The 14574-nt window shown below is 43.4% G+C and overlaps 1 protein-coding gene across 7 annotated transcripts in view; it reads right to left on the bottom strand.

Moving 5' to 3' along the window:
• The window catches only part of HMG20B (high mobility group 20B), a 282791-nt gene that overhangs the window by 143109 nt on the left and 125108 nt on the right, over positions 1-14574 (bottom strand). The gene's annotated exons all lie outside the window — the stretch shown is intronic.

Below are 14574 nucleotides of genomic sequence, written 5' to 3'. Positions count from 1 at the left end.
ATATAATTTTTACCCTTACCGATCCAAGCAACTCTATCACTGCCTTACAAACTCTAATCCAGACTTTTTCCAAGGTCTCTTATTTTAAAATAAACGACCAAGTATTTTGGATTTAACCTTGGAATAGAACAAGGAAAAATTGAGGGCCTCTCACCTTGGGGTTGGGCTACTGATGGGCTGATATACCTAGGCCTAAAATTTGTCAAAAATATATACTCTCCTATAAAATTAAATTTAGAGATTCTTACCAAAAAGCTTTTTAATGAATTTCGTATATCAAGAGATGATGGACTCTCTTGGTGGGGAAGAATCATGATGGTTAAATCATACATCTTCCCAAAAATCCTATATCTACTTCGCTCTCTTCCTTTAAAAGTTCCCACTTCTTCTCTTACAAATCTCCAAGCCTCATTGAATTCCTTTAGATGGAATAACAGACCCAGAATAGCAAAAAACATTCTCTACAATCATAAATCTTATGGTGGAGCTGGTTCCCCAAATATCACGGCTTATTACACTGCAAATTTAGTCAAACAAAGCGCATTCTGGTGGCCACATAAGACACCAGCTTGGCATGAACTAGAATGGTCTTTTAACAATTATAAACCTCTTCACCTACTAGTTCTGAACCAACTCCTTCATAAAAAATTAATTGAAAACTCTCATCCAATTTTTCAAGCTATTTCTGAAGCTTGGAAAAAATTTTCTGTTTCAAAAAGAGGCTCTAAGGCCTCTTTCACACTTCAGTTATTTGCATCAGTTATAATCCGCCAAAAAGGCGGACAAGCGGATCCGTTCTCAACTGATGTGAACGGATTGCACAGGATCCGTTTTTAGACGGATCCTGAAAATGAGGAAATTTTAAGGAAACGGAGAGAGAGAGAGAGAGAGAGAGAGAGAGAGAGAGAGAGAGAGAGAGAGAGAGAGAGAGAGAGAGAGAGAGAGAGAGAGAGAGAGAGAGAGAGAGAGAGAGAGAGAGAGATTTTTTTTTCTGTCCGGCACCCAGACAGAATTTCGGGTTAAATAAGTGTCTGGAGGATCCGCTGGGAAAAAGACGTTACAAGCTCAGTTTCGAAATCTTTGAGGATGTAAACGGACAGCAACATTATGGCGGATCCTCACAAAAACTGATGCAACGGACAGCAATCAGTCAGGATCCGCCACTAATGAAATTCAATGGGGAAAAAACGGATCCTCAAAAGAAAATTGCGGATCCGTTTTTTTCAAAACCTGGCGGATTGTGACTGATTGTAAAAAACTGAAGTGTGAAAGAGGCCTAATAAAGAAGTCACATTAAAAAATTTGACCTTATCAGTTATTTTTCAAGCATCCAATCAGACTATTGACCCCGTCTGCACTTGGTCTCAAAAGACTCAAAGATTTATATGATGATGCTCTTTGTACACCTTATAACAAACTCAAGAATAGATTTCAATCTACTACTCCTGCTTTCTTACAATATGTCATCCTTAAAGACAAACTCCATGAGGTCCTTGCTATTTCACCAAGAATTTCTGAACCAGCAGTTAATCTTATTTGTAATATAGACCATTATATTTTCTGGAGTTTTGAGTATACTTACAAGTGGTGTAATAATAGATTTGCAGTGGTCAAAACTCAAAATATCATCAAATGGGAAAACGAATTACATACAATAATTGACCCCCCTGACCTTGAACAGGCATGCTCCCTCTCGTACGCCTCTACCATTTCCTTATCACTACAAGAGACCCACTTCAAACTTTTAACGATATGGTATTATACCCCTGTAAGACTCCATAGAATCAACCTTGATAATTCTCCGCTCTGTTGGAGGGGTTGTGGAAGGCCAGGAAATATTTTGCATATATTTTGGCAATGTCCCAAAATTGTTCCCTTTTGGAGAAAGGTTTCAAATCTTATCGATTTTATCTTAGGCCTGTTTCACACATCCGTTTTTCCCCCATCAGTCAAAATCTGCCGTTTTGAAAAAAAAAAAAAAAAACGGATCCGCCATTTTGCTTGGCGGATCCGTTTTTTTCCCCATTGAGTTGCATTACCGGCGGATCTTGACGGATGGCCATCCATTGGATCCATTTTTTTGCGGATCCGCCAAAATGTTGGCGTCCGCCGACATGCCTGGACGGACAATGCAACGTTTTCTCGGGCGGTCGGATCCGCATTTTACATTGCGCATGCCCAGAGGACTTGCCTCGGCCGCAAATTTAACCCTAAACTCTGTTCTGGTGGCTGAAAAATTCTCTCTCTCTCTCTCTCTCTCTCCTCCCCAAACAGCTGTTCCTTTAAATTTCTTCCTTCACCGGATCCGCCAAAAAAACGGTCCGGTGGCACACGTTGATGTCCGTACACAGGCGGATCCGTTTTCCGCCATTTTGGCGGATTACAACTGACAGAAAAAACTGATGTGTGAAACAGGCCTTAGGATCACGACTTATTTTGTCTCCTCGTCTGGCCCTTCTTTCTCTAGACGCTAACAAAATTGACCCTACTAACAGGCTGTTGATTATGCACATTTTACTAGTTTCCAAACACAATATCGCTTTCCTTTGGCAAAATCCAAAACCTCCACAAATTAACGATATTATAGACAAAATTAGCCTTCATCATTCCTTTGAACTGAAATTTGCACATATGCATGATCAATTTGCCAAACATGCTAGGAAATGGTCTAGATGGCTGGAGCTGTTCTCTTAAGGTCTTCAACCAGAGTGCACCTGCCTAGGCCCCTTTGGGGTTAGGTCTTTGGCTTGGAACAAATTTAATATATTATATGCTTAAATACTTACCTTTGTAATCGTTCATTGTATAATATGCTTCTGCATTAACATGTTACATTTAATGCATTCTTTACATTTGGACATTGTTGTCCTTCCTCTTTTCCTTCTTTTCCTTTTCATCTTTCCTTCCCTCCCCTACACCTTCTTCCCCATTTATTAAAACTCCAATAAAACGTTTGGAAAACAAATTTTGCATTAAAGGAAGGCTAGATGTGGGAGCAAGTTCAGAGCAAGCTGCCTCAATGTTTTTGCCATTGTCTTTGATAGGGGCTTTGCTCATTCCACAGTTGCTAATTAAGAGTATAGCACAGTGGTTAAGTGTGCAAACTTATAAACAGAGAGCTTTGAGTTCAAACCCCAGCAATGGAACTTAAAATTAAGTACTTGGTCAGCATTTCCTTTTTTGAAAATCTAGGCCTGGAGGGTTTGAATTCTTATTTTATTGTTAAGGTGGTTTTCAAGGGATACAAGAAGGATCATTGTTCTAGAGATGGTCTTTTATAAAGCCAGATCCAAACTGATAAGAAAGGGAAGGGCAATAGTTTAAAATTTGATGCATTTTTCAGATAAGTCATTTTGTCCAGTTTGCTTGTGCGGACAATGTATTTGGGCGCACCCTGCTGGTATGGATAAGTTCATCATCTTACTGACAAGCCTATTATGCAGTTCTAGTTCAGGAGTATTTTCAAAAGTGTTTATTAAAATGGGTCTGGTTGACATATACTTTTCCACTCATTCAGAGGCGTATCTAGGCTTCCTGGCACCTGGGGCAAGAATAGGACATTCTCCCAAAACTCCTCTGGATCATCCAAATGCTCTCTAGCAAACTTCAGACGGGCCCGGACATGTACAGGCTTAAGCAGTGGGACACGTCTGGCACTGCAGGATCTGAGTCCATGGTGGCGTAGTGTGTTACTTATGGTAGGCCTTGTTACATTGGTCCCAGCTCTCTGCAGTTCATTCACTAGGTCCCCCCGCGTGGTTCCGGGATTTTTGCTCACCATTCTTGTGATCATTCTGACCCCATGGGGTGGGATTTTGCGTGGAGCACCAGATCGAGGGAGATTATCAGTGGTCTTGTATGTCTTCCATTTTTTTTGCAGATTCAGTCTTCCCAGCCTGGTGTAGTAATGGCACCTGTTTAAACTTGTTATCAGTATAAAAAGACACCTGTACACACCCTCAAACAGTCTGACTCCAAACGCCACTATGGTGAAGACCAAAGAGCTGTCAAAGGACACCAGAAACAAAATTGTAGCCCTGCACCAGGCTGGGAAGACTGAATCTGCAATAGCCAACCAGCTTGGAGTGAAGAAATCAACTGTGGGAGCAATAATTAGAAAATGGAAGACATACAAGACCACTGATAATCTCCCTCGATCTGGTGCTCCACGCAAAATCCCACCCCGTGGGGTCAGAATGATCACAAGAACGGTGAGCAAAAATCCCAGAACCACGCGGGGGGACCTAGTGAATGAACTGCAGAGAGCTGGGACCAATGTAACAAGGCCTACCATAAGTAACACACTACGCCACCATGGACTCAGATCCTGCAGTGCCAGACGTGTCCCACTGCTTAAGCCTGTACATGTCCGGGCCCGTCTGAAGTTTGCTAGAGAGCATTTGGATGATCCAGAGGAGGTTTGGGAGAATGTCCTATGGTCTGATGAAACCAAACTGGAACTGTTTGGTAGAAACACAACTTGTCGTGTTTGGAGGAAAAAGAATACTGAGTTGCATTCATCAAACACCATACCTACTGTAAAGCATGGTGGTGGAAACATCATGCTTTGGGGCCGTTTCTCTGCAAAGCTGCCAGGACGACTGATCCGGGTACATGAGAGAATGAATGGGGCCATGTATTGTGAGATTTTGAGTGCAAACCTCCTTCCATCAGCAAGGGCATTGAAGATGAAACGTGGCTGGGTCTTTCAACATGACAATGATCCAAAGCACACCGCCAGGGCAACGAAGGAGTGGCTTCGTAAGAAGCATTTCAAGGTCCTGGAGTGGCCTAGCCAGTCTCCAGATCTCAACCCTATAGAAAACCTTTGGAGGGAGTTGAAAGTCCGTGTTGCCAAGCGAAAAGCCAAAAACATCACTGCTCTAGAGGAGATCTGCATGGAGGAATGGGCCAACATACCAACAACAGTGTGTGGCAACCTTGTGAAGACTTACAGAAAACGTTTGACCTCTGTCATTGCCAACAAAGGATATATCACAAAGTATTGAGATGAAATTTTGTTTCTGACCAAGTACTTATTTTCCACCATAATATGCAAATAAAATGAAAAAAAAAAAAACAGACAATGTGATTTTGTGATTTTCTGGATTTTTTTTTTTTCTCAGTTTGTCTCCCATAGTTGAGGTCTACCTATGATGTAAATTACAGACGCCTCTCATCTTTTTAAGTGGTGGAACTTACACTATTGCTGACTGACTAAATACTTTTTTGCCCCACTGTATATATTTCTGGCCACATTCCGACTAGACGTGCCCGGCCTCGCTCTGTTCATTTTCATTGAGTGAGGCCACACATGTCTAGTCAGCATGTGACCGTATGTATGTAAATTACCGGCATAAGAGAATCCTAACAGCGTTCAGTGAGCACTGTGAGAATTCAGAAGTCTGCAGTCACAGACTGCAATGTCAGGATTCAGCTCTGCAGGTTCCAGTACTCATCACACGGACACTTCACTTATATGCGATTTTCATAGCACATGACATGTCACGCTGCTGACGTCGCTCTGGCCCGGTGGTTAGAGCTGCAATTGTACTGGCGTCTGTACAGACGCCAGTACAATTGCTCCCTGGGAGCCGGCACGCGCACCTTCTCTGCGTCGGCTGTCAGCTTGACAGCTGACACAGAACCGCCGACTCTCAGGCCAGGGGGGGCGGCAGAACGCAGCCGCCAGGGAGGACACTGCGGACCGCTGCATTGCGGCCCAGACTGCGCCCCCTGCCGGCTGCGCCCGGGGCAACTGCCCCGGCTGCCCCCCCCCTAGATACGCCCCTGCACTCATTCCTCCAAAAAGATTGGGATCTGTGACAGAGGTGGCCACGATTATCTTCAGTGAGGCCATGATTTAAGCCGGGAAGATGAGAGTTCAAAATGTTACAAGTTATACATTCGAAAATAATATGGCATTAACTTTTTTGTAGTTCTTATAAGTGTCACAAAGCATGGTTCCTAGGCCATTCGTCTGGTCGCTGGACAGAATGGAGAGCTCAGCAACGCTGCTCTGGTTTGATCTTATCTGTGTCTTTTGATTTAATAAGGTTTTTTGGTTTGGCATTAGAGGAAGTAAATGGACGGGCCTAATGGAACGAGTGGCCCTTACGTACAGCAGGGTCCCGTTACCAACATTATCATTATCCATTTAGGAGGAGACAACGTGGGAAGTTCAGCACCATCGATTTATTATGCCAGATGTAGAAATGTTTGGTAGAACTTTAAAGCAGTTATTTTAATATTTTTAGAATTGTGCCGAGGCTTCTCTGGTTATGCTCTATGGATTTAAGTTTTTTTTTTAAAAAAAAATAAGTAAAAAAGGTTGAACAGAGCCATGTGAAAGTTTATGCCATCTATTGGCGTTTTCTTTCTTTCAGGCATGTTGACTTGGCATGGTTGGTATGCCAAGCCTTTTTTCAAGGAGTGACTTGGTTAACCTATCTGAAATTGGTAATGATATTTTTAATAATCAACCCGCAGACAATAGTTGAATTGGGCCTTAGTGGGGCCACTCTCTCCTATTGTTTTTAGGCGAGAGTGGCCATTGGGCAAGTCATTCAGGGAACTGAATGGACAGCATGATGGTAAATGGTAAACGGGGCTTGAGATTTGTCTAAGCTGCCATATGGTTTAGAAGTTAAATGGTAAACAGGTTTGAGCTTTTGATAAACTGCAGTATGGTTTATAAGTTAGCGTTATATTTTTGAATCAAGGCCGTGGCCAAAACCTTCCATTTAAAAGTCAACACGTTCTGTGTATTTTATTATGTTGATATTTATTGCCTTAAAGTTCTTTAGTATGTACGGATTGTAGGCGGTGTAATGCCATGGGTTACAGAAGGGGGATATACTAGGACACCACTTATCAATGCAACACCTGCCCCAACAAACCTGGACAGTGTATAAAGCAATGCTCCAAACTGTACCACATATCCTTGGACTACTAAATTAACTTCTGACTTACAAAACTCATGTATGCCTACCTGATGTACACTACACAATTTACATTTGACACATTATAAAATTCACATACCATGACACTAGATAAATTCCAACATAAAATCACTTCTGGGGTGTTTCCACTGTTTAAGCACAGGTACATCAGGAGCTCTACAAACGCAACAAGACGCTCGCAGACCATTCCATCAGTCTGCATTGCAAAACATCACCCTTTCCTTTCGAGGCCCTGCCGCAGGACCAAACAGTGGTTTTCCTCCATATACGGGGTATCCGCATACTCAGGAGAAATTGCACAACAGGTTTGTGATCTATTTTCTCCTGTTACACTTGTGAAAATAAAAAGAAATTGTGGTTAAAAAATTTTTTTTTTTACAAAAGAAAAAAAAAAAAAATTTTTTTCTCACAACGTTAATACTTTTCTGTGAAGCACCTGGGGTTCAAGGTGCTAACCACACATGTAGATAAATGTATTGAGGTGTCTAGTTTCCAAAATGGGGTCACTTGTGGGAGTTTTCCCGTTTAGCCACACCAGGGGCTCTCCAAACGCGACATGATGTCAGTGTCCGATTCCAGCCAAACTTGCGTTCAAAAAGTCAAACATTTCTACTTCCCTTCAAAGCCCTGCCATAAGCCAAACAGTGGTTTTCCCCCACATATGGAGTACTGAAGTACTCAGGAGACACTGCACAACAATTTTTGGAGTCCATTTTCTCCTGTTACCCTTGTGAAAAAAAAATTGGGTCTAAAGGTATTTTTTGTGAAAAACAAATTAAGTGTAAAATGTTCACTTTTTCCTTCCTTAGTTCTTCAGTTTTTGTGAAGCACCTGGAGGTTTAATAAATTTCTAGAATGAGGATATGAGTACCTTGAGGGGTGCAGTTTTTATAATCGTGTCACTTTTGAGTATTTTATGCCATATAGGCCCGTTAAGGTCACTTTAAATGTGATGTGGTCCCGAAGAAAAAAAAAAAAAATGGTTTTGTAAATTTTGTTGTAAAAATGAGAAAATCACTGGTCAACTTATAACCCTTCCTAACAAAAAAAAAAAATTATGCTGATTCAAAGTAGAAAAGAGGAAAATGTTATTTAACTATTGTGTGATATGAATAATTTAAAGGCATAAAAATTAAGTTTTTAAATTTCAAACTTGAAGCCAAATTTCCAATTTTTTTCACAAATAAGCCAAGTCATAAAGAAATTTTACAATTATCATGAAGAACAATAAGTCATGAAAAAAACTACCGTATTTCTTGGACTATAAGACACACCCCAAATTTTGGGGTGGAAAATAGGGGGAAAAAAAATAATGTGTCAAATAGGGGTCCGTCTTACAGTCAGAATTCCGTGGGGTGGCTGTGCTCTGTGGGGTGGCTGTGCTCTGGTCACAATATACTTACAAATCTTGTTGCGGCGGTCCCGTGGCGGTGGTCCCAATGCAGCCTCCTTGTGCTCTGTAGTGTGGCTGCAGCGGGGCTCTGTGCTGCGTGGGAGGCTCTGCCTGCATTTCGTTAAAGCTCGAAAGCCCCCCGCAGCTCAGTTCCTGCGACGCGGAGGCCTCCGAACAGATGGCCGCCAGGGGCCTCCGGAAAGATGGCCGCTTCTCAGTTTCAGATCTCCGCAACGAGATCTTGTCCCGAGGTCTTGGGGGACGAGAACTTTCTGGAGGCCACCACGCTGCAGCAACCAAGCTGTGGGGGGCTTTCAGGCTTTAACGAAATGCCGGCAGAGCCCCCCATGCAGCACAGAGCCCCACTGCAGCAACAATACAGAGTCCCGACCCCACAGCACCACAGAGCACATGGAGGCTGCATTGGGACCGCCGCAACAGGATTTGTAAGTATATTGCGACCATAAGACGCACCCCCATTTTCCCCAAATATTTTTTGGGAAAAAAGTGCGTCTTATGGTCCGAAAAATACGGTAATTGTTACAACAATTTATAAAAAAAAAATTTTTTGGGAGACTAGACATGGGTGAGCCTTTCAAGATTCGGTTCAGTTCAGATTTAACAAATCCCATTAGATTCAATGGGAAGCAAAACCAAATAAAACGCTTCCCAAACAGCTAAAATTAGGGGCAATCGCCATGAAAAGTGGCATCAATTGACCCACAGTAGAAATTTGCAAATGGCACAGCAGCAATCAGCCATGGGCCATGCACGAGGTATCAGGGTCTGGCCCAGCATTTACAGCTTGGAATTGTAAGTTTTTAGAGCACCTGGTAGTCAAGGGAGCGGTGTAAGCCTTCTTAGCTGGGAGGCATCACACCTCATACAACACCTCCAATTTTTTTTTTTATTCCAGCCACACTAAGATGGCACAAACATCAGTTTCATAGACTAATTGATAGAAAACTGTAAGAATACTAACACAGGTAGTTGCCTGAAAGTACAGGCCTGTCTATCTGGGAGCCCTACTTACACAGGCAATCCACCAGATGGAGACCAAACTTAGGGTCTCCATATTTCCAAAAAATACTTGACACACAGCACTAAAGCTGCAGCAATTTCCACAGAGTAGTATAATAGGCCAACTTGAGTTTCCACATTTCCAAAAATTTTAACATCAGCAGAAGTAGTAACAGCAGGCACTGAAGACACCACAAAGGTCGTACAGACTGCAACAACAAGAGATCAATACACGAGACTAAAAACTACACCATCTCCTAGTCTGCCCAATCTGTGAATGGGGTGCAAAAGTCTTAAGAGATCCATGACTTATTCATTTTAATGAAAGTTGGGCGGTCTGCACTTTCAGAGACCATCCAGGTGCACTTTTCCGTCAGGACACCAACAGCAGCGCTGAAGACATGTTCTGAGAGAATGCTGGCATGATTAAACCTCCAAACTGCCCCTCCCCCGATGGCATGGATATTGAGTTCCAGATACTACTGCTTCATCCTCGCCAGTCGCTCACAATGTGTCAGATGTGTACACTGTTCTGCTTGTGCACGGGCTTGGTCTAAAAAAAAAAAAAAAATCTGTTAAACGACTCACAGAAATAGCTTCTGCCACTTATTTTGGCGATGACGCCTTGACATTCCCAGGGTGACGCCTTGACATTCCCAGGGTTGGACGCCTACAACTGGGATGCACGATGTGTTCTTCGCTGCTGTTTTAGGGAAAACCACTCTTAAAATGGAACCTGTCTGCAAAATTGTGCACAGTAACCTACACACCGTGTCAGATCAGCGCATTACACTGATTAAAATGATACCTTGGTTGATGGAATCCGTTCTGTGGTTATTTAATCTTTATTTTCAGTTTTGAGTTAATGATATGCTCGTGCTTTAGGGTAGGAGCTTTATGTGGTGCTCGGATTAGGCCTGGTTCACACTTCAGTTTTTTGTTTCAGTTAAAATCCGCCAAAAAGGCGGAAAGTGGATCCGTTCCTAACTGATGTGAACGGATGCCACCGGATCCGTTTTTTTTACGGATCCGCAGAATGAAGAATTTTAAAGGAACCGCTGCCCGAGGGGGAGGGGAGAAAGAGAGAAACAGAGAAAGAGAAAGAGAGACACTTTTTTCTCTGTCCTCCAGAAATTATTTCAGGGTTAAATTTCCTCCTGACTTCATTCCTCCGGGCATGCGCTGTATAAAAATGCGGATCCTGCAGTAAAAAAAACGTTACATGGTCCGTCCAGGCATCTCGGCGGACGCAAAAAAATTGACGGATCCGCAAAAAAACGGATCCAACGGATGGCCATTCGTCAAGATCCGCCAGTAATGCAAGTCAATGGGGAAAAAAAACAGATCCACCAAAAAAAAAAAAATGGCGGATCCGTTTTTTTTGCAAAAACGGCGGATTTTGACTGATGGTCAAAAACGGAAGTGTGAAACAGGCCTTAGCCATTCATAATGCAGACTGCTGACAGGTCACTGATCCCTCACTGACCTGCCCCCTAGTTTACATAAATATATGTACATACTCAAAAAAAACAAAAAAAAAAAAAAAAAAACACTCCTGCAGGCATGTGCCAGCCGTGGCACCTGCACTGCAGCATAATCGCATGTTTAACGTTAATAAATGTGCTTGAGGTATCCTGATTAGTATAAAGTTTATTAGTATAGCCTGTTTGTTCATGCATATGTCGTGACTGTCACACAGCCGCAACACATGCAGCTGTGGAGCTGAATAGCTGATCAGCTGGCGCAATCCTCGAAGCTGGTTTTCCTCTGCAGATTATTAGGCAAGTGCTATAGCTTGACGAATAAGCAGGGACCCAAGCAAATTCGCTCAACTCTATCAGTGACCTGTCCGTAGTCTTCATTATGAATACCTAATCACAACACCACATGAAGACACCCCTACAGGCCCGCCCCGAAGCACGAGCATATCATTAACTCAAAACTGAAAATAAAAAGATTAAACAAACCACAAGAGGGATTTAATCAACCAAGGTATTATTTTAAATCAGTAAAATAGTGACGACCTGACACTGTATGTTTCTGTGCACAATCCTGCTGACAGGTTCCCTTTAAGATTGTCTACAAGCGTATTTCGATACTCCAGCATGCGCCCATCCCTTTCCAGGAGGGAAGCATCTGGCTAAATTTACTCTTGAACTGTGGATCTAACAGAGTGGCAACTCTGTAATCGGCACTACTTCCAACACTAAGAATACGGGCAACGTGTTAAAGACAGTGCAGCAAGAAGACGCTCATGTTAGGCGCTTCCATGAGGTCCAAGTCCATGCTGTGTTGGTGACAGGATAACACTAAAGCCGGGGTCACACTGGCGAGGAATACGGCCGAGTGAGAGGCGCTAAAAGCACGCATTAGACACGGACCAATGATTCTCTATGGGGTCCCTCTCACCAGCCGTATATTTCTCATCCGTATTCTACGCTCCGTGCCAATCGCAGCTTGCTGCGATTGTCAGCGTACTACAGCCGTAGTACACCAATGCAAGTCTATGGGTGCGCAAAAAATACGGATTACACATAGACCAGGCGTGTGACCTGCGAGCAATACGCAGGTCTTTTGGCTGGTGACAGAAAATGGGCCAATCCATCATCAGGAAGCCTAGACATGCAAATGAGCTCAAAAAGCGCTCCAGACATCCAGGAAGTACGCCTCCACGGAGTACAGCAGCATCATGGCGTCCACTTACATAAATGTGAAGATGTTAATAGTCCTGGTGCAGGAGCGTCCCGAAATCTGGGACCAACGCGATGCCAATTATTCCAACCGGGCAAGAAAGGAGGCGTCATGGAGGCGCATCTGTCGCCAGATGTACCATGACTTTGGTGATCGACCACGTGAGGAGCAGCATAAAATTCGTAAGTACAAGCCAAAACATGAGTAATCTTAGCGCACAACAAAAAAGGAATATAGAATCAGCACCCCCCTTCCTGTGCATGTACTTTTTTCCTCATGAGGCCGTTAGATTTGGATGTGACACGTGGATTCACACAGCCATAATTTGGGTTTAGGCCACAAGCTCCTCATCCTCCTAGACAAACCAATTATTAAGTGTAGCTAAAGAGACCCTGTGTATCTGCCCAATTAGATATGCCACCATGGGTAGAAAGCACACTCCAGAAGGCCCCATGCCTAGACTACTGGTAGCAAATGTGACCTATCAAATATGTGAATTTGACAATATTTCCTGTCACATTGCAGTGGAAGATGTGATGAGATGCTTGCGAAGCATCTGGGACCAATACCGCCGGGAACGCCAGCAGCGGTCCAGGAGTGGGGATGCGGGATACGTAAAACGAAAATATATCTATTACAACCGCCTCTCCTTCCTCGCCCCAATTCTGGATCTGAGACCGTAAGTAGATACCTCACACCACATTACACAAATACTTTACAGGGCCAAAAATATTGATGTATTTTTGCCTCTGTTCTATTTCATAACAGAACTCAATCCAACCTTACGGATCCAGGAACGGGCTCAGAGACAGAGCCCATAATTGATCCTGTAGGGATGAGGTGGCTGGCCCATCTTCTCCCCCTACAAGAAGCATGGCAGAAGATGAGTCATCACAGGAGAACCCATTGGCTGCCCAACAAACCACACCACCAGGACGGTCTGCTGCTTCCCCATCACCCATCCTGGAAGAGCCAGGCAACTTGAGCAGCAGTCCAACTGGCCAGATCAGGGGATCCCCACAGGCTGCTGTTACATCCCGGCGAGGCCAAAGAAGGCGCCAGGTCGCTGTTCAAGAGAGCAGGACCAATGTGGACACAGGGGTGCTAAATTATTTATCTAGAGTCACTACAGATGATGGGGAGGAGGCCTACTCACGTAGCCTGACCCTTTATCTCCGTGCCCTTTCCCGTGAGGTCAGGCTCCGTATTAGGGGTTGTTTTCAGATCCTGCTTGATGCAAGCACCCCCCCAATACCCCATATGAGCTTTTCGAATATCTGGAGAGGTGGCAGCTTTCCCCCCCCCCCCGAAATCTAATGCGCATGAGACCACCCACACAGATGCTTGCTCAAGCAGGGTCTGAACATCCTCTAATACGTGGGCCTACACCTCACCCCCTTCCTCCCCCTACCCAACCTTCCCAACAGCAGCAACAGATTTCTGGCTCTAGCCAACCCCACCAATACGGCCACTTATTCCCACCCAGTGTTGGAGGCTGGTCCCAACCTGGTTGGGGACGACATGGCTATATTGGTGGGTATGAGACACGGGCCTACCCGCCCCAACAAGATGCCCCTCAGCAGTATTACTATGGCCACTACCCCCAACAATCACAGGAGGAAGGTCAGTACCAACAGCATGGGCAACAGTATGCATCCACACAGGGCGATGTTGCTCAAAGTAGTCAGCAGCAACCAGAGGCTGCTCCTCCGCCTTCTCCTTCCCCAACATTCCACAATTTATAAGTGGCTTAAAACTTATAAATTTTTAATAACATTAAAAATAATAATAACATTTCTTATGACGGTTTTCAAATCATATGGTTAAGACACCATGACAGGCAAGGCTACCTTATGCGTTTCTGAGACAGATTACATGTCTGTAAAAAATACAATATTTCACGGGGCTATACTGGCAAAGTCAAAGGATCAAAATAGAGTAGAGTACTCACTTGATAATGCATAGAAAAGGCGTGCTGTCCATATTCTCTTAGTCCAATTTAGGCCAGCTAACTATATTCCAAAATCAAGGCAAACAGCCTCAAGACCATCACGCTCTCTCTACGTATCATCAAGTCAGTCTTCTAATTTGATCCTTTGACTTTCCCAGTATATTGCGGTGAAATATTGTGTTTATTACAGACATGTAATTTGTGTCAGAAACGCGTAAGGTAGCCTTGCCTGTCATGGTGGCTTATTAATATGATTTGAAAACCTTCAGAATAAATGTTAGTATTATCTTGTGTAGCTCATTTTGATGAAGGATAACTCCTCTTTTTTACTTTGGATTCCAAATGTGTACAGTTGCAATGTTGTTATTGCACTATGTATGTTGTAGGATATGTTTGTAATTTTGTTTGAACAACAATGTTGAAATATGCCAAAAGCCCAATTTGGGCCATTGCCCAAGTTTTTCATAGGGCAAGAATATGTTTGCCTTACAAACTTAAAAAAAACCCACAACAAAGCCAAAAGTAAAAATTGGCCAACTACACTTTACGTCTTTGTC

The sequence above is a fragment of the Dendrobates tinctorius genome, unplaced genomic scaffold (genome assembly GCF_039654945.1).
Source record: "Dendrobates tinctorius isolate UK_male_01 unplaced genomic scaffold, ASM3965494v1 ptg000132l, whole genome shotgun sequence".
In the NCBI taxonomy this organism is placed as follows: Eukaryota; Metazoa; Chordata; class Amphibia; order Anura; family Dendrobatidae; genus Dendrobates; species Dendrobates tinctorius.
Note: the sequence above shows the minus strand (reverse complement) of the source record. Positions and strands in the feature narration are given on the sequence as shown.